The 27,718-nt window shown below is 37.3% G+C and overlaps 1 protein-coding gene across 3 annotated transcripts in view; it reads right to left on the reverse strand.

The window, feature by feature from the left end:
- LOC102289709 (cadherin-22) overlaps positions 1-27,718 on the reverse strand; it is a 167,990-nt gene that overhangs the window by 125,805 nt on the left and 14,467 nt on the right. The window contains exon 1 of one of the 3 annotated variants that reach the window (XM_042223975.1): positions 8,826-10,324. The exons of the other annotated variants lie outside the window; for them this stretch is intronic. The gene's annotated coding sequence lies outside the window, so the exon portion shown is untranslated. Of the gene's footprint in view, positions 1-8,825; positions 10,325-27,718 lie in introns of those variants that run through there. 3 annotated transcript variants of the gene reach the window in all.

Below are 27,718 nucleotides of genomic sequence, written 5' to 3' on the forward strand. Positions count from 1 at the left end.
GTGTGTGTGTGTGTGTGTGTGTGTGTGTGTGTGTGTGTGTGTGTGTGTGTGTGTGTGTGTGTGTATCTGTGCGGGTGTGTGTTTGTTTGTGTATCTGTCTGTGTGTGTAGATGTGGGAAAATGAATCACGTGCATCTGTCTGTTTCCCAGTGAGCAGTGTTGGAACCTCGAAAGCTTTCTAAATAGCTAACAGTTGCAACCTGTGTTTTGCACTCTACTTACATTTTCAAAGAGAATCAAACTTTAGGCAGTGACTGAAAAAGTTATAGTGACAGAGACGTTAGGCCAAGACAATGATAATGACAGACAGCATGTCAAACCTGAGATTCACACTGCAAAGTGGGCTTCTATTAGGGGGTGTAAGAGACGTTTGCTATACTGTAGTGTGTAGTGTACTGTGACTAGGAAAATGCAGTTTTTTTAGGGCATATTACTAAATTAATCTACACTGTCAGCTTTAAAATCTCAGAAGCATATGTCAGAACATTCCCTCTCATGTGTATAACACTTGGAAGTGCAGTTAGAATGCAAACTAAATCTCCAAATCAATCAGACACCTTTACTTCTTCTCCCCCCCATTTAGCAGTCTTCACTAAAAGACATCAAGGGTAAATGACTGTAGTGTTTCTTTGGAACTACCAAAAATATAGTAATAGTAAAGCATTTTCTGAAATTAGAAAAAAAGATGAATACAAATTCAATCAGCTCTGTGCCTGCATATCAAAGAGAATGAGGAAAGGGGAGGGGTTGAACTAGAAGGCCAGGAGATATAAGTTTGAAATAGGCGTCAACTTCAAACAAATCCTGATATTCATAAAATACTTTCAAAACAGTACTGAGCTAAGGCATGCGTGCAATGAAAAGGCATTATTTACAACTGAGGAATAAAAGAATATGAGAGCTCTAAAGTGACTCAAAAAGAAAGGATGAGAAGGGCCAATTTCCCTTTGACTTTCTCAGTTAAGGATTCCCTGTGCCGAGCAGAGAAGTAAAACATGGACCCAGAAACATGACAGTATCCGGTGGAAATGAGAGAATATGCCTTAAAGATAATATGATAAAGAAAAGGAGAGGGTTCTTTCAGCTGCTCTGGGATATTCTTATCTGTGTGTGGAGCCAGACTGAGGTAAAGCACTGTTAAATTGGTCTAATACAGTGAGGCTGTTTGGGGCTGATATTTAAGAGTCATAGATGAAGTATGTCTCAAAACAGAGGTGCACCTACAGTAAACATAAGATATGTTTTGATATATTTCTTAAAAACAAAGATCATAATCACTAGTGGTATAAAATATATTTAAAAAAAGAGACATTTAAATGTGGCATTACAATCTCAGTAACTCTAGTTTTTACTGTACCGCTGCAAATCCAAGAATCCCACTGAGGCCAACAGAGCTGCAGCCATGTTCCCAAATCCAAATCACCTTGATTTTTCCGTCTTTCCGTACTTCAGGGTGACCAGATCAAACTAATTGTAATACTGGCAAATGTATGCAACTAACTACTTCTTATCCTCCTCTGGATCACAAGGACACCATCCCAAGTAGAGCTGTCTAGACTGCCTACTCCCCCTCCAACACCTCTACTTCTTTCTGGGTGATACACTGTTGTTTCCAATCCTACCCAGAGATGTATCTCTTGAGTTTGTCTCCTGAACTACAGTCTCCGCATAAGCTATCTTCCTGTGTATCTTTTCTATTGAGTGCCCTTAGGTCACCCTATCTCCAGGGGTCAAACTGAGAAACTGTGTATCCTTCGAAGGATACGCATTTTTCTCCATTTGCATTTACAATATTATTCTTTCACTCCATACCCACAGCTCACGGCCATGTGTAAAGCTAGGAGCATAAATTGACAAGAACGCTGTTAGCTTTGTCTTTAGGCTCAGATTTCGCTTCACAACAACGCTACTACTACAGTGTCCCGATCCACCTGTCAATCTTCCTCTCCATTTTTTCCCCACTTGAGAACAAGACTCCAAGGTATTTGAACTCACTTGAGGCAAATCATTTCTTACATGGAGCACCTATTTACTTGTGTTGTTTAGGAAATTATACTTCTATCCCCAGCTAAAATATCTCAGTCACAGATTTTGGTCAAAGTGTAGATGTACTGATGTGCTACAATTTTTCACTAGTGGAAAAACAAAAACACTGTGGTTAGCACTGCCATCTTACAACAAGAAGATGTGGAGTTTTCATGTTCCTCCTGTGTCTGTGTTGTGTCTCTCTGAGTACTCAAGCTTGCTTGGATGAATGGATAGATGGATAGTTGGATCGATGGATGAATGAATCCATAGATCGATGTGTTTTAGGATTATTCGATTATTTAGGTCCTACAATGCAGACTCACCAGTCAGGTGAATCATACACAACATGTTGTCATTACTACCAAATGTCAATTTGTTGGTCTAGATGTCCTCTGTTCAGGCATAATGTGCTGGCCAAAAACAGACTAGCCTGGGAAAAGCAGGTGCATTCTTTCTTAAGAAAACAACAGGAGTCCTTCCTGTGCCCACCAACATCATGTCTCAGAAACTGCCTTTTCTCTCAAACCTACTCAAACCTGCTCTGCAGATGTTTAATCAGAGTTCCAATGATGAATTATCTCCATAGAAGAAACACAATTAATTTTGTTGTTTGGTCAAAAAATATCAGGTAATTAAAAAGAGTTAATTTAATTAATTTCACTGCTTTCTTTTTTGAATTTGACCCCACTCATGCCTCTCTTTTTTCCCCAAAAAAGACACACCTCAAACATGTGTGTGCAATCTTACAAGTATCCCCATGTTTTTGGTAAAGAAGATTTCGTTAAAATGTTTCATGTTGAAAAGGACTCTAAATATGGCAGCCAAGAGGAGAGACCCTATCAGGTACTGGAGGCTCCACTATATAACTTGAATTTTAACAACTTAATTTAAAGCTTAATAAGAGTTAATCCTTTTTTATGATATTTATTTGATATATGCACAGGATATGAAATGTGTGACCTTTGTACTTTTTAATTAATATTATTATTTCATTTTATGCCTTTGTGTCACCCTTTTTTTTCTGGATAGACAGTTGTCCGCAGGTAAGTGTGATGAAAAATTTAACTCTCAAAATGGACACAAATAATCTTACTGTGTCATGTGTCTATTTCTATTCCTATATTAGGCAATTATACTATAATATATTGAACTCTATAATTGCTATTGGATGTCCATTTGTAGAAAGCACTATCTATTTTCTCTTGGGAACTAGTTACAAGACCTGCTGTTGTTGTAATTCAACAACAGCAACAACCATTTACCAAAATAACTGCATTTGTTAAATCAGTGCAAGTTGTGACTAGAAAATTTATTAGAATATCAAGGTATAACTGGGTGCCTCACTCAGGACATATTAATTTAGCTTTTTTTCTGATTTACATACGTCTTTAATCATCACCCTCCTTCCTTTGTTATGTTAGGAAATTTTATCGAATTTTGCCTCAATGAACGGCCTACATTTCCAGCCAAAGCTTCATAATAACAGCTCTTCTCATTCAAACAGAATCTCACATTCAATGAACAACAACGTGTACAAGAAACTAAGTAGATGTGATGAGCTATTATTGGGAAAGCTGACCTTTAAAACACTTACTGTGCATTATTTAAGAATAAATATTGAAAAAGATTCCACTTTTTCCAAGGCTCCTTAACTACACTTTCACCCATAATAACTACACACATTTTGAAGATGAGAAATTGGCATTGGTGAATATAATTGTCTAAGTTAAACAATAAGTAATACGAAGCACAGCACCACATACATACAACGCAGAGCTGCAACATGGAAATGAGCAGCGGCATTAAGACTCAGATTAACATTTAGATTAATCTCTCCAAAAGAGAAGGGTTTGGTCTTCAGCATTGTCACTAAAAACCACTGTGATCTACAGTATGTGAAGCTTTTAGACAGATATGAGCCTAAAAGACAGTTCAAAGTGATGTTTTTATGAGTCCAGTGGTATTTGGGGAAATTACTGTCAGTGTAACAGCCAAATCTTAACAGCACTTCTTGATGTCATCTATTCTTTTTGGTGCAGGGCTTTAAAATGAAATTTAAAAATGTAGCTAACTATCAGATACTTGCATGGTATGCAATTTTATTCATCATAGAGCTACAGCACTGAGTAAAAGTCGTCTACATCTGGACCTTCACTATTCGCTGTTTTAAAAAAGAGAATAGGCAGAAAAGGAATGCCAAAATCTAAAAGAACGAGACTAAACATCAGAGACAAAAGATCTTATGGGGGGATGAATCCAAATTCAAGATATTTAATACAAACTCTTGTCAGAAAGTATGGAGCAGGTCACCAGAGAGATCCAACAATGAATTCCTAGACCTCTCTGTTGAATACACTTGAAGTTTTGTCAAAATTTGGGGCTGTCTGCAGTGTTGAGGAACTATGAATGCAGAAAAGTACCAGCAGATTTTGCTCCACCATCCAGTACCATTTGGCAATGGCTTCATGCAGTAAAAGTATACCTGGATAGAAACGTAGTGGAACACTATTAGTCATGGATTGGCCTCCCCAGAGCCTAGATCTCCACATTAATGATGCAGTGTAGGATGATCTTGACCAGTGTTGGTCAAGTTACTTGAAAAAAGTAATCAGTAACTAATTACCGATTACTCCCCCAAAAAAGTAATCCCGTTACTTTACTGATTACTTATTTTAAAAAGTAATCAATTACTTAGTTACTTTTTAAAAACACGATTTACAACCTGAATAGGTGATAAAGCGATAGATCTTTCAGCCCAATTCTACTTTTTCTGCAAAATCCATCATACAAAATGTAATCAAATGGAAAAGTCTTTTTTAAAAACTTGTTTTATTAGTTTTAACCTTTTAACTTTATGCATCAAGCAAAAATTTAATTATATGCAACATTCTCTGACTGGAAGAAATTTGTTTAACATTTAAACTTATTTTCTGCACATTCCAGCACATAAAATATTTTTTTTTTGTGTATTTACACTCACTCTTTCAAATAGATACAAGTAAAACACAGCAGAAAATAAATAACATCAAAGACTAGCGGTCCTGTTGCTCTATTTTCACCTGTAAAGCAGGAGTGGCGTAGGCGGAGGTTTACCCTGGTGCAGGTGTGCCGCAGCGGTCAGTGGAAGAATCCGCGAGTTTCTCTGTGAGTTTGCCATTACGTCGTTGCGCACTCGGTGCTTGCTTGGAAGTTTAGGGGGGTTTTTTTCGCTTTAAAAAGAAGTTTTCTTCCCACGCACAACGGACACTAATGTTTTTGTCACTTTTTATGGAATCAAACTCAGAATAAGGTCAGTACTTCCACGCTTTAAACGCTGCACGCTCATACTCTCTCCTGCACTCGATATATGATGCACTGTTGATCTGCACACAGCTGTTGTCACGAACGGCGCACTTGCTTACGTCACTGTCATGAGACATTCTCGCAAAAAATCACGGTTTTAGTAACGCAGTAACGCAGCGTTCCTACAGGAAAGTAACGGTAATCTAATTACAGTTTTTGCAATAGTAATCCCTTACTTTACTCGTTACCTGAAAAAAGTAATCAGATTACAGTAACGCGTTGCCCATCTCTGATCTTGACAGAGACTAGAACAAAAGACAGCCAACATCCAAAGAAGAACTTGTTGGGATCAAAAAGCCTGCAGAACTATTCTTGAGGACTACTTTTTACAAGAGAGCTTGTCTAAGAGAGCTCAGGTCGTTATTCCAAATATTGACTTTCAAGCACATTAGAGTTATAAAGTGTTTTTGCCTTCCAAATGACTTATAAACGACCCTTCCATTTGTTTTACAATAAATAATTGAACCTTTTCCAGTTTCCTTGCAAAATATAAAGAGAAGTGTGTTGACTTAAGATTTATTTTTCCAGTATTATAAATTGCAAAGAAATAAATAAACAAGAGATAACGCTAAATTTAATTTTGAGAGAAACACAACCCCCCCCCCTTTTTTTTTATTTCTGATTGTGTTGTTTTAACTTTTTAGGCCTGTTTACGTTAGTGTCTCCCACAGTCACATTTGCTCTAAACACCTTATCTCTAATTCACACCAGTGTACAGCTCCAATACAGATAGACCCAGATGATGCTTTAGATATAGAGGCACAGTTTCTAGCTGTGATATCACTACAGCAGCGCAAAACAAATAGGGTTGTTCACTGAAACTTGTGCAGATTATACATTAGAACAATACACATTAAAGCTCTATTAAAGCTGAACTGATTAAACCAGAATTGTAGTAATCATAACTTTGATGGTTGTTCCCTAATATTACATCTTATGTAAATGTAACATCCCTTAGATGTTACATTTGAAAAAATAGGACTCTAATATTGTATAGGTGTTTGATACTCTACTTCTTATATATGTGTAACAAATTTTTAGTTAGACACTTTAAATCTTAGAGTGTATGTTTGTCTTAGCTCAAATGGGCACACATTGCAAGCTCTTTAATACAGAAGAAAAGTTTAGTTTTTTCAGAATATATTATTAGCAAACATGCTCATGAAGGCCAGCTTCCTTGGTGAAGGGCAAGTCATGCAGAGTGTTTTTATCCCTGATGAGAAAACAACCATGGATCACTTCAGTGGCTGATGGTCTGGAAAAAAATTACATCCTGAAAGCTTCTGTGAATGGCTGTCGAACAGAAGACGTGTCAAAAATGCGCTTTCAGTGTGATTGTCTAAAGGCTTCCTGTCTTTGCCTCTCTCCTTCTGTCTTTGTCTCTCTGTTTGTGTAGCTGTCTATCTTCCTCAGTCTTATGAAAACTAAAAAGATTTTTCGAAAGAATAGCCCGCTTCCCAGCACTTTACAAAAGTGGTGGAATGACAATGGGGCTGTTAAAACCGCTTGGATCTCCTAATGTGTATCCTATCTATATTATTGATTCCAATTCTGGTAGCAACTCTCATAGACCTGTGAAAGAGTCTCTACTTCACCCAGTGGTCAGTAAAGTTAGTTTATATAGATACACGGTCCAACACAAGGCACACACACACACACACACACACACACATCATACAGGCATGAAATAGCACCATGTTCAAAAGCAGCAGTGACCAAAGTCCAAACTTCAAACTCTGCTCACATCAAGCCCTGCCAGCCTGAGAGGACAGGAGCTTTCAGACAGCACAGCAAGCATCTTGTCTCTAAGCCTGTCTGCTTGGCCTCTTTTCTCTTTTCTACTTCACTTATTTTCCCATGGCAGACAGAAGCTCTGACCTTGTGTAATGTCCTGACTGGCCACTCAGACAAATCTTCCCACTTAATGAGAGAGTGTCACTTGTTAGCCAGCACCATTAGCTCCAGCTCCTGTCTCTAAATCTACCTGAGAGAATATGTTGCCCCCAGTGAATACAGTAGCACAGTCACAATGGAAAAATAACCCAAATTCAAATGTTTTTGGTAAATGGAAACAGTTACATTGCACATTTTCTAAACTTTCGTTCCATGTAGTTTTGAGTTATTGTCACTTAGTGTGCTTTTCCATGTGGAAAAGCATGCCAGGAGCCTCATACCCTAGCTCTTTTCCGTGGACAAAGTAATTTAGTTTTTATTTTTATGTCACTCTGAAGACATTGTAATATGATCTGAAGTTTAAACAGACTGACCACAAAAACACTGGTGAAAGAACATAATGTCACCAGTCAAATCTGCTTGTGGTGTGACATGAAAGATTGCATCTAATACGTATGATGTTGTTAACTGCTGTAAGGTTGAACTTGGCAATGATGGGGAGTAAGAACCTTTTTCTAATGGAAAGAAACTTCTAACACAATTGACCTCGGGGTGGGGAAGCAATTTGCAATGATCAGTTGGAGGTTAAGAGCATAGAGAGACCACAAAGAAGTGATGGCATACAAACACATGAGGAGTAAAATGAGTACGAGTGTAGAGGAGAAATGCCCAGAAGGAGCAGAAGGACTTTAAGCTGAATTCTGGATTTCAGCCAATCTGCAGCCAATTTGAAAATGATTTGGTTATGAAGCTGTTATGATCAGAAAGGCACACAGTGTTGACTCCACATACACATCTCTCCATAAATGAATACTGAACTACAAAAAAAGTTGTGGTGCACTTATTAGAACTGTTGCCTCACAGTGAAAGGTTCTGGGTTTAAATTCTCCTGTGTGGAGTTTGCACGTTCTCCCTGTGCCTCCATGTTCATATCTCTCCAGCTATTCTGGCTTACTCCCAAAATCCAAAGACAGGTTATTTCAAATTAGCTGTAGGTGAGCACTGATGGTTTTTTGTCTCTCTGTCACCCCAAATTGGATAAACTGTTGAGAAAATGGATGCTTATCTCATTTATTTGTGCCTATGTGCAAATTAAGCTTGGGTTAAAACATGCCCTGTCACACCACTAACCGTTTGCATTGCAGAATTATGTGTTGAGAATGACAGTCCTGAGAGAGAATGTGCACCATAACCTGGTGCATCACAAAATGCCTCCAAAGGATGGCTTGTGTGTAAGTGAGATAAGAAAGAGTCTTGCATATGTTATGCATTGGGAATGGAGAAATTGGTGAACATATCTAATTTTGGAGAACACTGCTTGCTTTAAAATGAAAATGCTTTAAATATCACTGCTTACATTTGTAATTATTCTGTTACCTTGTTAATACTGACAGAAATAGAAGCTGGAAAAGATTTTTGTGAGAATACAGAGCATACCGAACAAAGGTCTGACCAATCACACCCTGACAACATCAGAGAGTTACTTGGCTTGTCAGACAGTACTTCAACGTGAAAGTGTCAACTCTCTAAGAAAAGCTCCATGATATTAAAACACATCTCACCTGAGTCATGAGGCTTTTATCTTTCCAATGTGAAGTGGACAGACCTGGGAGTCCTTCTTTTAAACCTCAACCTAAAATTCTCCAGCCTTTCAAAGAAAAGAAAAAAAAACACTGCTCTGAATGACCATTCATCGACCCGTCCAAATGGAACCATTGTTCAGAAGGAAAACTCCAGTGATGGCTGCGTCTCCTGTGGGCGCCACATTATGAAGAAGATGATAGATGTATTTTAAGAGGTCTTTCAGACTTTCCTGGCTGTTCGAACATATTCTAACAGAGTGGTAGCCATTAGTGCACACAGTCAAAACTGGAGAATCTATAAAACAAGGGTGTCAAATATGTTCGATGAGCAGTGCCCATTCAGGCTCTACAAACACAAATCACTGTCAGCAACATGCTTAGAGTGCACACTGGCACACAATAGACAAGCTGCAAGCAGTCTGAATCACAAGGTCTCCTGCTGGAGGATTGTGCGAGAAAATCTGTTATCATTAAACAAGAAAATAATACATATATATAGGATCAGTAGTCAGAGGATTGCAGTAATTCTCAGGGACATTTTGAGGAAAGTCAGTCTTTAAATCAACTTATTAGGGTATATTAGTAAACCATGAATAAACTATTCTCCACCAAACCACAACCGAATAGTTTTTGTAACATGTGTGACAGACACTTTTGCCTTGAGGCTTTTTCTGATGAGATTTTGGCAAATAGTACCTGAAACAACTAAAGAGCCAAATGCATCTCTCAAATCCTCCGTCAGGTCTTGTCAAGATTTTTCCCCCCCCATTTCTTGAGAACAGGACTTTCAGGTACTGATCATTTGCTGAATAGACCTTTTTAGGCCTGTTTCTTCTTCTTCTTTCCACCACTTTTCACATTTTTTTAATGGACATTCCACACATTGCTCTGACATGCCAAGTCTCTGGTTGATCCATCTCCAAAGATGGTAAGATGATAAGCTCTTAAAAATCATCTTGTTAGTGCAAAAATACTATTTTATACTTGTTAAACGGTGTAATCTCTGGCATTCTTCACAGATTCAACGAACAAAACAAGAATAAATTATGTATTTTTGCAACACACAAAAAAACCACTGACACTGCCTAAAGATAAAATTCAAAATTTTCTGTCATCTGTGACACAACACTGGCTCATCCCTTGAGTTAGGTGCCTTTTTGTGCTTCAATGATTTATATATGAGTGGGGAAAAAAAGTATTTGTTTGAAAATCGTCAGGTACAAGGTACAAGCACTAGACAATATTATGGAACGGCTGTGTGCAGGCAGGAAAAGGACCCAAAGTGCAGACTCTGGAGACAAACGTGAACTTAAACAGCTTTAATGCTAAACTCAAAAGGGTAACAAAACTTAGAATACAAAATACACTTACGCAGACAGACCACACAACAAGATAAGGGTAGATCGCAACACGGACACAGAGAAACACAGGGCTAAAATACACAGATGGAGCAATCAGGGAATGGGTAACAGGAGGGAAACACAGCTGGGCAAATCAGGCCTAACGAGACAAAGGAAGCAAAACCAGACGCATTTACATGAGACACGGACTTTCAAAGTAAAACAGGAAACATAACACAGAGACGCGAACTTGACAAGGGGATACAGCTGACAGGGGAGACAGAGCAACTAGAGAACACAGAGACATAAACCATAAGACAGAACTCAAAGAAACCAAAGACTAGAAATGATAAATAATATAACCCATATGGAAAAGAAATAGTAAAAACTTATATGTGATTACTCATGAAAGTGGCCACTTTCATGAGTAAATCATATAAGGCTTACATGATTTACTCATGAAAGTGGCCACTTTCTCATTACTTTCATACATTGTTTTAGTAAGTATCCAAAACATACAAGTTTCATTATATAATTTTTCAAGGGATCTTATATCTGTTTTCACTCTTATATGCTTTTCATACAAGTTTCACACAAGACAGATACAAAATTTATATATATATCTCTTTTCCATATGGGAATAAACTCAAACCTCTGGGTCAACAACCCAGGCATCCTAACAGTCAAGAGGCAGACAAGAGGTATTTTCGAATTACAATGTCTTACTGGTTGGGAGGAGGTAGTTTAGTGTGATGGCGAGACAAGCTTACAGAGTCCTTCAAAAAAAAACAAAACAACTTTTTTGTCTAACTACTCTTTCTGTCGAGATTTCTACTGATAATAACTGTATGGCTATATACGGAATTTGAATGTATTTTCTATGATTATTAGTAATTTGTTTTATATTGTTGTACTACATGACTGTAAAAAGTGCTCTATGCTTATATATATTTTACACAAATATATATTTTATGCTCACATATTTACTCTACACTGTCTGCAATGACACTGTGTTAAAAAGGAAAGGCTTAAAAACTTCCACCAGTCCCTAATGCACTAGCTTGCACTGCACACTGCCATTTTTTTCATGTCAAAGCTACTGCAATTTTGAAGTGAAGTGTAGGAGCTAATAGAGAAGCCACTTTAAAAAAAAGAGACAGAAAGACAGCACTGATGGAAGGACTAACAACAAGCGAAAATCACCCATCCGCTGTTTTTTGGGGTTTTTTTTTGAGGTAGCGGGTGGGGTGGGTTGTTGGGGGGTCTGTGTAGTGCAACAATGAAAAATTGCTATGTCCCCTGAGAGGTGACCTGCTTATGTAGTGTGCTCCCCCTTTAACCTAGCTTTAAGCCATTCTCACCTGTCAGATCATTGCCTGGGTGTGTATATGAGTTTGCAGTTGTGTGGTTTTGTAGAAGTTCACATGTACGAGTCCTCATGTGTTCGTGTGTTCATGTTGGATTTTATTTTTCCTTTCTTTCTTTTTTGTTTAAGAAGAAAAACAATTTTCCTCAACCCCTGTCAACACCCCAAAGCCATCCAAATAAAGCTCAAATTTTTCATCATCCAATCCTTCTCACTTTCTCTCACACACACCAGTGATTTGAACATAGGCTGTTTAACAGTCTATGGTGACTGCATTAATGAGTAAGGCAATATTAGCCACTCATTTAGATATACGCAGTATGCATGACAATGTGCTCTATATAGTCACAATGCGCTTTAGAAGATGCGTTCATGTTCGTATACCCAGACCAATATTATTTAGAGAGGGAAGCTCTCAAACATTCAGTCAGGTGTTGCAAGCATCTCCTCATCCACCTTTACACTTTTGTTCTGCAGCATTAGCCGACTGTAATCATGACTGTGACAGATACTGACAAAGGTTAGATTCGTACTACATTTCAGATAGCAGTAGGAGAGTCAATATTGATGAGATGTCCAGGAATAACACAGTGGTGTTTAGTAAGCAGGTACACAGGACAGAAGTCATGGACAAGTAAATATTAATGAATAACGTACCAGTGTTATGGCGAGAATGTAATGAGAATGCAGTCTTTGTTGCAGCAGCCATTGAGAGCGGCACAAAATGTCAGTGGAAGGGTTAGAAAAACTTGATGACACAAAAATTTGAGGTATTAATAAAAGTCTAGTTTTGCACAGTTCATTGCAAGTCATTCATTACAGTTCTTGTTATAGTTAGGATATTACACTATGTAGAGTAAAACTAATTCATTAAATGTACAAAAGTGTATTTTCCAAGGGAAAAAACGTTGTTTGAGTTGGTTCAAATGTTGAAAATGGACAATGCACATATTTAGACCCAGAAATGTTCCATCTTTAGTGTCAAAATCTCATTTTCTGAAAGTAAACGCAAACCTTCCTATCGTGTTCATGTCAGTGAACTTGAGATGATATTAAACTGAATACAGCAGAATGTAAAAAAACAAAAAAATAAAATAGTACTTGTGAGAAAGCTTTTGTTTCCTAGGTTTGCTTGCAGAAAAAAGGATATAATCTTTAAGAAATCTAAGAACTTTCATTAAAAGAGAGGTTACTTGATAGTTTTAAAAAAAAATACAAACACAATAACATTTCAAAATGGCAAACTAACAAACATGTTTCAAAATTACAAATGGGGTCAGCTTTTTGCTTTGCCAATTTCTTATTTTAAAAGCTAATTAGCTAAATGCATTCATACCATTCCCTTGAATGTGTCATGCATTTGGAAACTGTTTTTATAAATCATTTTGATCATTATTTTTGTTCATAGGCTGGAACTAAATATGTATTTTTTTTCACCTGGAGTCTTTAATGTGTTTGCCACTTGAAAATACCAGAGGAAAACACGATGAAGGTCATACAGTTGTAAAAACACTCCATGTCTTTAGACACAAGTATGCTGCAGCCTTTTGTGGTCATTTGTCAAGAGCAATTATGGAGAATAACGTCAAACAGCAAAAACACTCATAGGTGTATGCACATCAGACACACGAGAATTCTGCATTTTTTTAAATATATATTTTAAAGAACTTACAGCATATGTAAATATACATGCATGTACATTGACACACATCCTTGGGTGTGCATACGTTCACACACACATGACAGACACAAAGTGTGCGTGCGCATATTTAATTCCATAGTGTATTTGAAGGAATAAACCTTTATTGTCAGTCTGCCACTGTAAGCTGGCTCATCATGTCATTTGGTGATTAGGCCTTTGTGGACCAGATGTTTCAGTAACAAAGGGCTATACGCATTAATCCAGGAAACATAACCCACTCCCCGCCCTCCCGCATTTTACCTCACCTTGGCGTGCCTTGCCAGTTGATGCCCAAGTTCCTCCTGCTTCTTGCTTTTCAGGCTTGGCCAAGACAGTGTTTAGAAAACAGTGTGTAGTAGTGTTGTTATCCCCGCATAGCGCCTTGCGGGTCTGAAGATGCGTAATTTTCTCACAACAAGGGTTCCCATGATAGCTCTCTGCTTTGAGTAGCTATTAATGCCCTTTCTTGCTCAGTGGTTTGTCAAATGCATTAATCTGAGGCTTGGCAATGGATAGAAAGAAGCATGGGAGTGAAGATAGAAAGCATAGAGAGCAGAGGAGAGGAGAAGAGAGGAGGGGGAAAAAAAGACAGCATATTTTTCTGTGTTTTTTAGGACTAACAACCTTTGACCAAAGCAGAGATTTGAGGAGTTGGACACCATCACTGAAATTCTGATGCCTCATTTGGTCTGTCAACAAAGCAAAATGACTTTTAAAATGATTCCCAACCCCTTACATGTCAGATAATTTCTTACTCATTAAAGCAATTTGTCATCTGCTTTGTAAACATATCCAATCAAACATTACCTGCATCTGTTTAAGAAAGACCTACAGTCCTTTCACTTTTAATTTATACACTGCTCAGTCTTACAATATGTTGTCCTCAAACTTGAGTTTTGCACTTGTGCCTTCATACCTTCACAGAACATTTTAACACATATTAATGTTATTTTTCTCAAAATGTTAAAGCGCCAACGTGATAGAGGTGCGTCACTGCATATTCATTAGAAGACACACAGCTAATGCAGTGACAAGCTCAAAGTGACACTGAAGATTTGATGAAGTATTGACTGCCTCTGGCTATCTTCCCAAAAAATGCTCCAAAAAATGCATGCCAAAGAGCTTAGACACTTCCAAGTCCTTGCTTGCAATGTCAGTTCATGCAAAAACAAATTGATGATTATCTAATAAGTAAATTTTGAAAATTTAACTGAAATTAAAAATGTTTGTAGGATCAAAGAAAGCGTGAGCACGTTACAGAGGGGTTTTCATTGAGAACAGAGAGGAACTTGCCCATGGGATGTGTCGAGTGAGGGAGATAAACGGCAACCAAACAGCTCAACATCTCTGTGGGTAATTACAAAGGACTTCAGGGTCTCTTTGTCTGTAGGAAATGAGTTATGTGTCATGTACAAACACTGTAAAGCAGTCTCTGGATTCATTAGCTCCCATATCTACATAGAGAATAAATAAAAGAATATTAATGTAGCTGTGCCATGACTTTGCGCTTCCATTGATTTTATACAATTACTCAAGAAAAACCAGACAAGCACAAACAAGGCAGTAATGACCTGTTACATTGGGGCAGAAGTTATCAAGGGAAAATTTATCTCAAGTGCTGGTAAGGTATCTTTTTTTCTTACTTTATTTTTTGTTTATTTATTTATTTGCAGCTGAGGAACATTGCAGAATGTGAATTAATTGAAAGAAGAAGACTCTTACATTTTACAGGTTTTTTGTTTGTCATTTTGAAGAAGCCAGTAAAACCTTTTGGTACACATGAATATGATGCAGATTTAGGTTTTTGTTTTTTTGTTTGTTTTTTACTATTGTGCACAAGCTTGTTTGATAAGATATACAGTATGTTCAAAGAATAACTTTGCAAGAAAAATCAGTTCTGTTATCATCATAGCAGCAGTGAAGGTTTTCTTAAGCTTTCTGTGATTTTTAACTCATTCAAATGCTGGTGTAGGCAAGGCAATCAGTCCCTTGTTGGGTGTTTAGTGCTTGGCTTCAATTCAGTGTCACCTTCTGGCTCATAGGCTGAATGGAGCCTTACTACTAACACTCCTGCATAGCAATGACACACAGAGGACACTAGTGAGGTCTTGCTGATTCCTCATTCACTCTGAAGACTGGTGAAGCTTCGGCTTTGTTATTCCATACCATGACTGCACTCTTATACACATTCCCAGCATCTCTTTCCTACAATGTAGTGTTTTTGTATTTTTTGACAGAGCACAATACCCCCCACTATATCTTGATTCACTACTACTGTGTACATTTAAAAAAACAAAACAAACAAACAAAACCCCCACCCCCCCCCAAAAAAAAAAAAAAAATCATATCAAAAGTTAAAGTGGCCAGGAAAAAAGGGAAGAAAGAGAGAAAGAAATCATGAGAGGCTGATTTTGAAGCTACTCTGGCGACATCTTTCAAGAAAGAGCCAGTGGAGAACAGGAGCTATTCCCTCATTTCCCCTTAACCCCTCCCTCTTATCCTTTCTGATCTGATCGTAACAATCGCCCCCTCCTACTCCCCATCACCCCACCTTTACCTGGGCCTCACATTTCCCAAGAGGCATTAAACTCACTGGCCCTGTTTGATTTAGGCAGGTCGGGTGTCAGTGTTCGCTACAAGCCCATGGTGAACCATGAATAATGGATCTGCCATGGGTCTGAGTACTCCTGGGACTCCCAGCTGCCCCCTTCCTTCACTCCTGCTGTGACTGGAATAGTCAATGTCCCATTAACAACCAATGATTCATAAAGGTTCCCACTGCCAGCACACAAGAAACAGGAAATGTGCAAGAGAGATTGTTAATGGGAGAAGTCTGTTACACTTTTTTTTCTTACATGTTTGAATTTCTTAAGAAAAAAAAAAAGGAAAATACTTATTAACTTTAAAGACACTAGACATATGGTTTCATTGAAGGAAGGGTAGGCAGTATCAGTGTTTTTTCTCTCTCATGTCAAACATCTGGGTACTGGGCTTCAAAGAATAACCAACGGAAAACCCAACAGTTGGTGTGCTAATTTCCAAAGTAGGTTTTTAAGTTTTTTGATGTAGAATTCTTATGATGTGATTGAAGTAATGAAAAAAGCAGTTGTGTGAATGATTCCAGGACTTCCTGTGTTATCCAGGTCATACAACTCAAAGTACCCCTGCTGAGCTTCCAAAGTCCCTGTAGCTTGTTCACATAATCTTTTGTTGATCCTATTCTACAAAGTATTGTGGTGTTACTGAACAAAAGATTGTTTGAGTTGTATGATTTATGTTGAAGGGCAGTTTGATCTGCACAAAGGCAAGACTGATCACATGCTGTAAAGACAGCACTACTGATGCCTCGGGTATTTTTGTACATGCTTGTATACACTTTTCCCCATCCCTCAGAGGTGAAATCCTGGTAAAAACTACAGTAGTTCTTCCATGAGACATGTATTTGAAAAGAAATTAAAATAGTTCTTGCTTTACTTGCTAGTTTTGCATGTTAGTGTGCATGCAGCTGCGTGTAAAGCAGCTCTCATTAGTCTTGTTACTACTTCTCACTTTACAATAAAATGAAAATAGCGCTGTAGCTTATGGTGCTATAGCATGTATCATGAGGATGCCTGTGGTTGTAGCCTTGCATAGTTCCTCAATGTATTCCAGGAATACTAACAAACTGTCAATAAATGCACCACTTACAGTAGACTGACGTCTTACACCAGTACTTTCAGCGAACTCTAAATTCCGATATAGATTATGTTCATAATCAACACAAAGAATGCCATTATGGACAGCCTGGGTTATTACAGTGGTTTGAAACTATCTTCTGCAAATCTGTTGCAACTAAACTAGCCTGCTATGCCAGGAGACATTTACTTCTCCTTTTCCATCAGTCTTCCTTTTCTTACTGTCTGCCACCTCCTACTCTTAAATGTTGAATCATGACCAGAACGAACCAGGAGACAGTTTTTTTCTACCACACTGTTGCTGATAAGTTCCTTTTTCCCATAGCTGCAAAACCTAAGAAACAGAAATATAGTTATCTGATTTCCAGACAGTTGTGATGAATTTAATAACTACCTGATGTAGTGAGCATTGAGCAGTTGGAGGCTGTTTCAGTATTTGAGACTTGTTTGCCCCAGTTAACTTTTTGGACATGCAAGGCACAGAAAAGCACAATGTATCAACAGGGATCATGCATCACATGTATACAGTGACAAATATATTTACAAACAGGCCACAGAGCATGCCGGAAGTCTACATCATTACTAATACAAGACGACCCCAAGGAACTCTGTAACTCCAGCTTTCTAGGAATGGCAAATGTATTTAAAGGGCTATGACAGGTAATTATTCAGTTTTTTAAATTGACAAATTGGTCATACTGGACACCGAAACCTTCAGAAATAATCTGAATTCGCATTCAGTTAGTTACAGAGACATAGAAATCATCACACAAAGTGCAAATACAAATAATGCTACATAAGTATGTAGGATGCAGGTATGAGGGCAAAGGCTAGCTGGAACTGTGCTTCTTAAATAATATGCAACACTAGTACAAAGGAAGAGTATGGGGAATACAGTGCTGCTTCACTTTTGTACTTTGGGCTTGGGCACTTTAAATAAAATTGTGCTGCCCTCACAACACCTGACCATGTGAAGCTAGACAGCCAGCGAACAAAATAGACGAGCTCTCCACACAAGGCTTGCTTTTCTTGATTTTACTGAAGATCTTTTAAGCCTTTCCTCTCTCAAGGCTTCTCTTTGCTATTTCGTATTTGTAACTGAAACATACAGAAAGTGAAAATAAGTTGCTAGCTAACACACATCTTAATGAGAAACTTAATGATTAGCCTAGCTTAACATGTGCGTTACATTAGCATCACAATTCACCCCATGTAAACACATATGAAGGTTGTTTCTGAACACATTAATACTCACAAAGACGAACGTTTCCCAAGGTACAAGCGTGTAGGGCACTTTTAGCGTGTACATGAACTTATTCACTGTTTTAATACTTCCGAAGCACTTTTCACAGCATCTACGGAGAAAATACGTCAAAGATAGGTTAATGATCAGAGCGCTCCCTCGCTCCCATTCCCAAGGCCGCTTGCGACTAAGACGTCTCACTGTGAGCAAACTTCGAACCCACACATTTTAACTGTTTTTAGCATGAATCACATAATATTTCTTAACTTTGAATTTATTTATCACCTTGCTTATGTAACTTAATGAGACTATGCACTAACTACTGACTTTTGACCAAAAGGCATAACAAAAATGCTCTTTTAAGTCCAGCTGCAGGAAGTTTGTATTTGTAACACAATTTGTAACACACGTTCATGTGTTTTCCTAATAAACAACTCACAGATATAATATGCTTTGTGTCCAAATTGAACATAAACTTGTAAATTTCTGTAAAATCTATAAACAGATTCAAATCGTCAGCTGCTGGCTTTGCTGTTTATTTACAAATTTTCCTGATTGGGAAAAAGAAGACGAGGCTTTTTAATTCTGACTTCCGAAGTGAAATGAACGAAAAATGATACTTCTTGGACTAACAGAAGGCTTGACTAAAACTAAGGACAAACTGTGATGTAACAATGCAGCTACTGAATCTCTGGAGGACAACTGGTGTAAACTCTTTATACGAGTGTGAAGGAAAAATGGGACAGAAGGTTAAAAAATTGATGCAGAAAGGAAAAAGCAAACTATTTAAACAAAAGGTGAAGGGATAAATGCAAACCTTACCCTACTTTTTCTGTATCTTCCTAATTGGCTCCATGAACAAACTCACTCACTTAAAAAGTGGAGCAGCATGAACTACAACCTGTCATGTGAAATGAAGGCTACACAATTTATTTTTTAGTGGCAAACGTCCTTATCAATACAAGCTAAAGCAGTTCCAAGCATAATTGTCCTGTTTATCAGTTCTATTACAAGTCTTCTAGAGGCATCAAGCTAGGGCAATAAATAAACCCAGGTACTGTAGAGTTACAGCGCAATACCCTGGCTCACTTGATAGATCTCTAATAAACATCACATCCTTCACAAAAAAGAATTATGCTATCTATTTCAATGTCTTCTAGAGTGCAACGTCTCCCATACCAAAGCAATTACCAGGAGTGCCTGAATCACATTTTTTTGTTATAAATGACAAGCCTTCACCTTTGCTTGCCAATGAAAAAATGGCATAAATGATTAAAAGAAACGTGATTCAGATAGCAAATGAGCAATGAGAAATGAAATGTTTAGGTAATCTTCTTCATTGACAATTCATTAAATATTTGAAATTCTGTGTCTCTCTGATATTATTGTATAATGGGAAACCAACGCTGCAGAATTCAAATAAAGCAGTAAAGGATAATTAATGTAAATACACCAAGAGATTCTTATTTACTATTTAGATCAGCTTTTCATTGCCTCATATGCATCACAGTGGTAAACTGTGATGATATTTCGAGCTGGAGTTATGGATCCAACAAAAAGTTTTTTGCAACAATTATCTAGCACATAAAGGGGGGCGACATTCTGGTTTATTTCTTAATTTAATATTTCTTGGAAACAATAAGTTGAAAAGTGAATGCACTGTAATTGTCTCCAATATGTAGTTGTTTTTCTTTTGCCTGTGACTATACTTTGAGCAGGTGAAGAAAGGGGACTTCACTGGTACATCTGTGCTCACTTTGAGCAGGAGGCTCATATTTCCAGGCATACAATGGAAGTATTTGTGGTATATCCGAGGCAAGACCATGTAAAACATACAGTTGCTTCAGTTCCCCCATCAGCAGCAATATCTGCTGCTGTCACCAGCAGGCCTAATGATCACAACACCATTTAGCTCATAAAAACACACAAATACATCTAGTGTTGCAAAATTCCAAATCAGTCAGCTCTCTCCAAACTCTTTCTTTCTCTCCCCATGTAGCACCATGAAATATAAAAGGTACTTTTAGCTGCTGCGCTATTTCCCAAGGGGTCATCATAACAGATGGGTCCACATGTTTGATTTGCACAGATTTTAGATGGGATGCCCTTCCTGATGTGACCCTCCCATTTATCCAGGTTTGGGACCAGCATTGAGAATATACCAGCTTGTGACGCCCTCAGGCTGAGCTTGTATTTCCTTTAGGAATCAAACAGGGGATCTTTTGTATGTAAGGTAAACGAGTTAGGAAATACAACACAGAGCCACTAGCCACTCATCCATTTTCTTCCACTTACCCAGGTCTTGGTTGTGGGGGCAGCAATATAAGCAGAAACTCCCAGACCCCCCTGTCCCATGTGAAACAATGCTACTGACTGAATTAAGATTTTTTTGGCTCCCTATTCCTCATGTTATTTATTTACAGTACATGGGTCAGACAATTGTTATGGTAATTTTAGTTGTGTTATATTTTTATTATGTTGTTTTATATTGTTATATTTTACAATCTAGCAATAACATAGTTAACATATTTTATTATAAAATGCTATTATAAAAAGCTGCTGTTATGCATATAATGCCATTGTGAAGCTGGTACGATGCACAGCACTGAAAAGAAGCCGCCAACATAAGTTAACATAGAAAACTAAACTTACAAACCATAATAATCCTAGCAACAACATCAAAAACAAAGTCTACGTGGCCATAAATTAGCTAACTTTTGGAGACACGAAACAAGTAGGAACACATCAACACAGAACAAAAATGGAACAGAAAGCAAAGCAAACTATTTAAACAGATAAAGGGATAGATGATAACCTCACCCTACTTTTTCTTTATCTTCCTAATTGGCTCAGTGAACAAACTCACTCTTTAAAATTTACAAGTCTCTTAAATCTGCAGTAAATCAAATACTTAATTACCTGAATGTCAAAATTGCCAAACCACTTTCTTTCTGTGCCTGTGCTTTCTGATCTTTATAGCATTATTACCTTGTGCTGGTATATTTCTCAAAATATACTGCTACTGAACTCAGGTGAGCATTCAGTTTCTTGCGACTTTAGAATAGGCAGCACTGAAGCTGACATTAACACAAAAAAATTTTTTTTACAGTGTAGCAGCGGAGGCATTCACCTCCCTCCAACGCTGACGCTTATCTGGAAGAAGACAAACATCACCCTCATCTGTACCGCACACTGGTATTGCCCATTCTTCTCTATGGAGCCGAGACATGGGTCATCCTAAAGCACGACCCCAACAACGTTGAGTTCTTCCAAATGTGCTGTTTGTGTCAGATTCGGACCGTGACCGTCTCGGCAACAGTGTGATACGTAGTCAATGTCACCAGCAGCGCTCAATGGAAGAGCTGTTCCAGAAGCAACGACTGCAATGGTTTGACCATGTCTGCCGCATAAGCAACCAGCACCTGTAGCAGTGCCACTCCCACTGGAGAAAGCGTGACACGCCCCAGGAGACTTGGATCAAGCAAACTGAAGACAATCTTAAACAACAATATCTAACCCTCAAGCAAGCAAAGGTCAAGGCCACAGATCGCAAGGCCTGGAAGTGCATCGCTGACGGAAACCTACCGCACCCACAGTGACGTATTGGCTTTGTGGATGACCTCCCCCTGCTGACTGCCAGCTAGGGAATAAAGATATCCGAGTGCTAAGGATTTAAAATCTATGATAATATAAAGGTTAACCCTTTGAGTTTGAGGCAGTCTGTCCCCAATGTTGTTGTAACTAAAAACTAAAATAAAACTACAATATTTGGGGGGGATTCAGAGATTTGGTGGTCTTTAAGAGTGATTATTCAACAGAAAACATTTATCTGTCATCTGTGAGTTCTTCTGGCATATATTCTTATGAATTCCATTCATATACACAATTTCAGTTATAAGTAAAATAATCACTCAGACAGAAACAGAATGTCTCTTATTTATCAGAATCGTCTGAGTGCTGCAGCTAGTTGAATAGTACAGAGGGAAACAGAGATGTTCCTTTCTGAGTGAAGTGCTTTTGGGGAACCTTAAAAAAAAGGTTAGGCTATGAATAGTTACTAAGTGTAGCTTTTTTTGTTCAGAAGTTGGCAACAATGTGAAAAACTGATCACATATGACTGAGAGTGATTTAAGCAGTTCAAGCTAACTGGGTAGTCAAAGTCAAATTTACTTTGACTTTGCCACATGTCATCTCTATTTATGTAACATTCCCCGGTGATTAATACAAAAACAGGGTTGTCTTTCATGTGTTACTGTTTAGGCTCAATTCGGTTTGAGCAGTGACTTGAAATAGTGACGCCCAGCAAATCCATTAAACCAAACCAAAAGTTGTTTTGATAATTTAAGGAGTAGAAAGTAAAGATGTTTGTTTTAAAAATTGTCAAAAAAAAAATACTCATGTAAAGTAGAGTAAAACATTCAGAGGACTCATCAGTGGCAGGTAAAGTCATCTGCATCACAATGAAATGAGAGTAAATGTTTTGTTTTCTTTCAACGTTGTCTAACGGAGCATTTAAATTGAGAAAAAGAACAGGGCAAAGAATTATCTACAGATGAACATGTAAAGGTTTATTCATTTATATATTATTACAGCTGTGGAGTGTGCCATCATGTAATTGGTTGTTAACTTTCTAGTTAGCCATTTTTAACACTGTCTTCTCCATGCATACCATGACACCAAGACAAATTCCTCTGTACAAACCTGCCAATAAACACGATTCTGATTCAGGCTTTTTGTATATCCTTTGACAGTGCACCGGAGAAGGAAAGGAGCTTTGGCCTCATGAAAAGAAGAGTGTAAAAACCATGCACACATTGAGGGAATATAACTCCACTTCAGCCTCAAAGCCTTCAACAGGTGATATGCCCGATGGTCTAAGGAGCCCTAGCCACCAAAGCTCTGTCTTCTGCAGAATATGCTTTTCATAAAAAAAAAATATTTAGTCCCAAAATGCTGAGCAATTAATTTGATCACATGTAAATTTTCCATGTAATTTTTAAAATAATTGAATGTAAAGCTGTTAAATATAATGGAATCTGGTCAAATAAAATTTAATTGATTGGTATACATTCAGTGTATGCCAAGCATAAATACTTGAATAAATACATTTACATAAATTTTAAAATATTCTTGAACAGTTCAAACACTAAATGTTAGATGTTTAACATTTTCCAAAACTTCAATCGTTGGGCCCCAGTTTTTACTAACACACCTGTTCAGATGTTGTGATGTTTCATAAGAGAAATAAACAATATTTGAGCTATTTTTCAGCTCTTTTTTTCATTTATTCAAATGGTATTTTTTACTTTTATTTACCATTTTATTACTTAAGTAAAATTATAGTAACATAAAATTTGATGTTTAGAGGTTAGATGTTTGTTTTTTTTTTGTTTGTAAAAAGGTCTTTGAAGGTTGAAATACATGTCACTGAAATGAGATGCTTTTGTTAACCTTGCTGGAATTCTGTAATTATGTTTACGTTGTCAGAACTCTTGTTGTGTTACTGGTTACCGCCACTACACAACTGAATCTGCCAAGGCCAGCGATTTCTGTTGAAACAAAAGAGAAATATTGTAGAGGATGAGCCTATTTGTACATTCGAACTGTTGCAATAAATTAGACGGAACAAAGAAAGTAGCTTAGAAACTGGACAAAGTGATTGAAGAGAGAGGAGATCATGAAGTAAAAAGGACCATGGTGGCGATTAATATGATTTGCCAGAAAATCCAGGTTTCCCTGGTTTCCCAATCATAGCTTAGCTTTGAGCCAAAGCCATCCTGCGAACTGGGACGGCTTCACAATCCTCTAGCTCAGAAGTATTGTTATGTCTCTTGGGTATTATCTTTCAAAGCCCATTATACTGCAGAAACAAAAAGGAGACGACACAGGCCCAGAATTGTAGTAACTCTAGTGTGCACGCATACATACACAATACGCAGCCACATGCTCATACAGTAGTTTAATCTTGCAGAGATATGTATTATCAGTATAAATCCCAGCATGGCCCCTGATATGCAGGCATGCAGCTGTGCACCATTAGAAGCAGATGTGACATATTCATATCTTACATTCTCCAAGACAGATAATGTAAGTATAGTAAATTAAACACTGTGTAAATATAAAATCAACCAAACATTAAATCACACCATATAACCCACTGAAGCCTATTATTTCTTGACGATATTCAGTGAATTAGGCAAGTACAGTCAAACAGTGCTCTCAGAGGTATATGCAGCTGTGCATTCATAGATAATCATAATATTCCAATATTTCTGTGCAAACTTTTATTTGAGTTTGCACTCGCAGTACAAATGCATGTTGTGCACATATTAACAGACTGCACTGCTGTTGTGTAATAAAGATTTAAAAGCTGTAGTTGCAGGCACTACTGTGATAAGATTGTGTCACTCACTTCTTAAATTTCTAGCCACCCACCATCCAGCATATCCACCACCATAGCATAACCTCTTTATATATATTAACACCAGAGGTTTGTAGATAAGTCATGTTTTAAATCACCTTATGTAAATATAGCTAAAGTAATATTTACTGTATATAGACTACTGAAGACTACTGAAACTGTGTTGTTCCGCTAAAGGAGTACATCTCTGCTCAAAATGACATGGTTGCTGTTTAATACCATTTCAAATCGCATTGCCATGAATCCTCATCTAAAAGCTCAACTTATCCATGTTTTAGAGGCTAGTCAACACTTTGGTGCAAAAGGAGCCGAAGCTCACTGGAGGGAGAACTTTCCAAACCGTGCTGGCATATCTGCTTTGTAGCCTTACTAACTTTTCTGTCTGGGTTGAGAGAGATTTAGTGTATTTTGTACGTTTGCAGATCTGTCAAGCTGTATACATCATTTATGATCCATTTATTGTCTGTTTGTTGTCTTCATTTCAAATTTTTTATACCTTATAATAATGGGAGAACTGATATATTTATGCATACAGTTTATTTGACTATGAACTTGACACTGACATAGACATCAATGTTACCCTATCACTCCTCATTTATTTTTCAGTCAAGAATACAGTATTTTCAAATGTGTCTTGTGCCTTTAAACTGTCCTTAATTGAACTTGTATATTTTTACTTTCTTTTGTCTCAAAGTCTCAAAGCCACCATTAATGGTGAGATCAAAGATATAGTGAGAACCACACAAGGCCAGACCAAAAAAAAAGCATTATTCAGGGGTGTTTTCATTTTTTCCATCTTAAATTTTATCTCAAATATTTACTTTTTACTCACTGGTAAAGTAGGTAAAACATTCAAAGGATTTTACATATAAAGAAAACGCAAAAAAAAAATGGTTTCTAATTTAATAAATAATACAAATTCTCTCTTAAGATTCCGAGTTGCACACCAATAACCAGTATTTGGCATGCAACATGTGTGAGGCTTAAAGAACGGAGTAATATCATCTTTACTATGATGATTGCAGCATACATATATTTATATATGTCTGTATATATGTCCTTATTTGGTAGGCCAATCTGATTCAAACTTTGCATGAATATTGTCACATACAGTTATGAAAATGATCATTTTAATAATAATTATGAAAATATATTGTTTAAAGATTTCTTATGAATCCCTTTTCTTTCTATCTATCTATCTATCTATCTATCTATCTATCTATCTATCTATCTATCTATCTATCTATAGTGTTTCAATGTTTATTATGAATCATCCAATTAACAAGAGAGTACTCTACTAAAAAAATACTATTAAAATATTTTTGTTTCAATTCAAATAAGATTTCCATTTAAAAAAATTTAGCTTTTGAAAAAGTCTTTAAAAATCTTAACATAAAGTGCTTTTTTTTTAAGAGTCATAGATAATCATAATATTCCAATATTTCTGTGCAAACTTTTATTTGAGTTTGCACTCGCAGTACAAATGCATGTTGTGCACATATTAACAGACTGCACTGCTGTTGTGTAATAAAGATTTAAAAGCTGTAGTTGCAGGCACTACTGTGATAAGATTGTGTCACTCACTTCTTAAATTTCTAGCCACCCACCATCCAGCATATCCACCACCATAGCATAACCTCTTTATATATATTAACACCAGAGGTTTGTAGATAAGTCATGTTTTAAATCACCTTATGTAAATATAGCTAAAGTAATATTTACTGTATATAGACTACTGAAGACTACTGAAACTGTGTTGTTCCGCTAAAGGAGTACATCTCTGCTCAAAATGACATGGTTGCTGTTTAATACCATTTCAAATCGCATTGCCATGAATCCTCATCTAAAAGCTCAACTTATCCATGTTTTAGAGGCTAGTCAACACTTTGGTGCAAAAGGAGCCGAAGCTCACTGGAGGGAGAACTTTCCAAACCGTGCTGGCATATCTGCTTTGTAGCCTTACTAACTTTTCTGTCTGGGTTGAGAGAGATTTAGTGTATTTTGTACGTTTGCAGATCTGTCAAGCTGTATACATCATTTATGATCCATTTATTGTCTGTTTGTTGTCTTCATTTCAAATTTTTTATACCTTATAATAATGGGAGAACTGATATATTTATGCATACAGTTTATTTGACTATGAACTTGACACTGACATAGATGGTAAATGGTAAATGGCCTGTATTTGTATAGCGCTTTTTCTAGTCCCTAAGGACCCCAAAGCGCTTTACACAACCTGTCATCCACCCATTCACACACTGGTGATGGCGAGCTACATTGTAGCCACAGCCACCCTGGGGCGCACTGACAGAGGCGAGGCTGCCGAACACTGGCGCCACCGGGCCCTCTGACCACCACCAGTAGGCAACGGGTGAAGTGTCTTGCCCAAGGACACAACGACCGAGACTATCCGAGCCGGGGCTCGAACCGGCAACCTTCCGATTACAAGGCGAGCTCCCAACTCTTGAGCCACGATCGCCCCGATAGACATCAATGTTACCCTATCACTCCTCATTTATTTTTCAGTCAAGAATACAGTATTTTCAAATGTGTCTTGTGCCTTTAAACTGTCCTTAATTGAACTTGTATATTTTTACTTTCTTTTGTCTCAAAGTCTCAAAGCCACCATTAATGGTGAGATCAAAGATATAGTGAGAACCACACAAGGCCAGACCAAAAAAAAAGCATTATTCAGGGGTGTTTTCATTTTTTCCATCTTAAATTTTATCTCAAATATTTACTTTTTACTCACTGGTAAAGTAGGTAAAACATTCAAAGGATTTACATATAAAGAAAACGCAAAAAAAAATGGTTTCTAATTTAATAAATAATACAAATTCTCTCTTAAGATTCCGAGTTGCACACCAATAACCAGTATTTGGCATGCAACATGTGTGAGGCTTAAAGAACGGAGTAATATCATCTTTACTATGATGATTGCAGCATACATATATTTATATATGTCTGTATATATGTCCTTATTTGGTAGGCCAATCTGATTCAAACTTTGCATGAATATTGTCACATACAGTTATGAAAATGATCATTTTAATAATAATTATGAAAATATATTGTTTAAAGATTTCTTATGAATCCCTTTTCTTTCTATCTATCTATCTATCTATCTATCTATCTATCTATCTATCT

This window comes from Haplochromis burtoni, unplaced genomic scaffold, assembly GCF_018398535.1.
Source record: "Haplochromis burtoni strain Fernald_Lab_line unplaced genomic scaffold, NCSU_Asbu1 Contig_125, whole genome shotgun sequence".
In the NCBI taxonomy this organism is placed as follows: Eukaryota; Metazoa; Chordata; class Actinopteri; order Cichliformes; family Cichlidae; genus Haplochromis; species Haplochromis burtoni.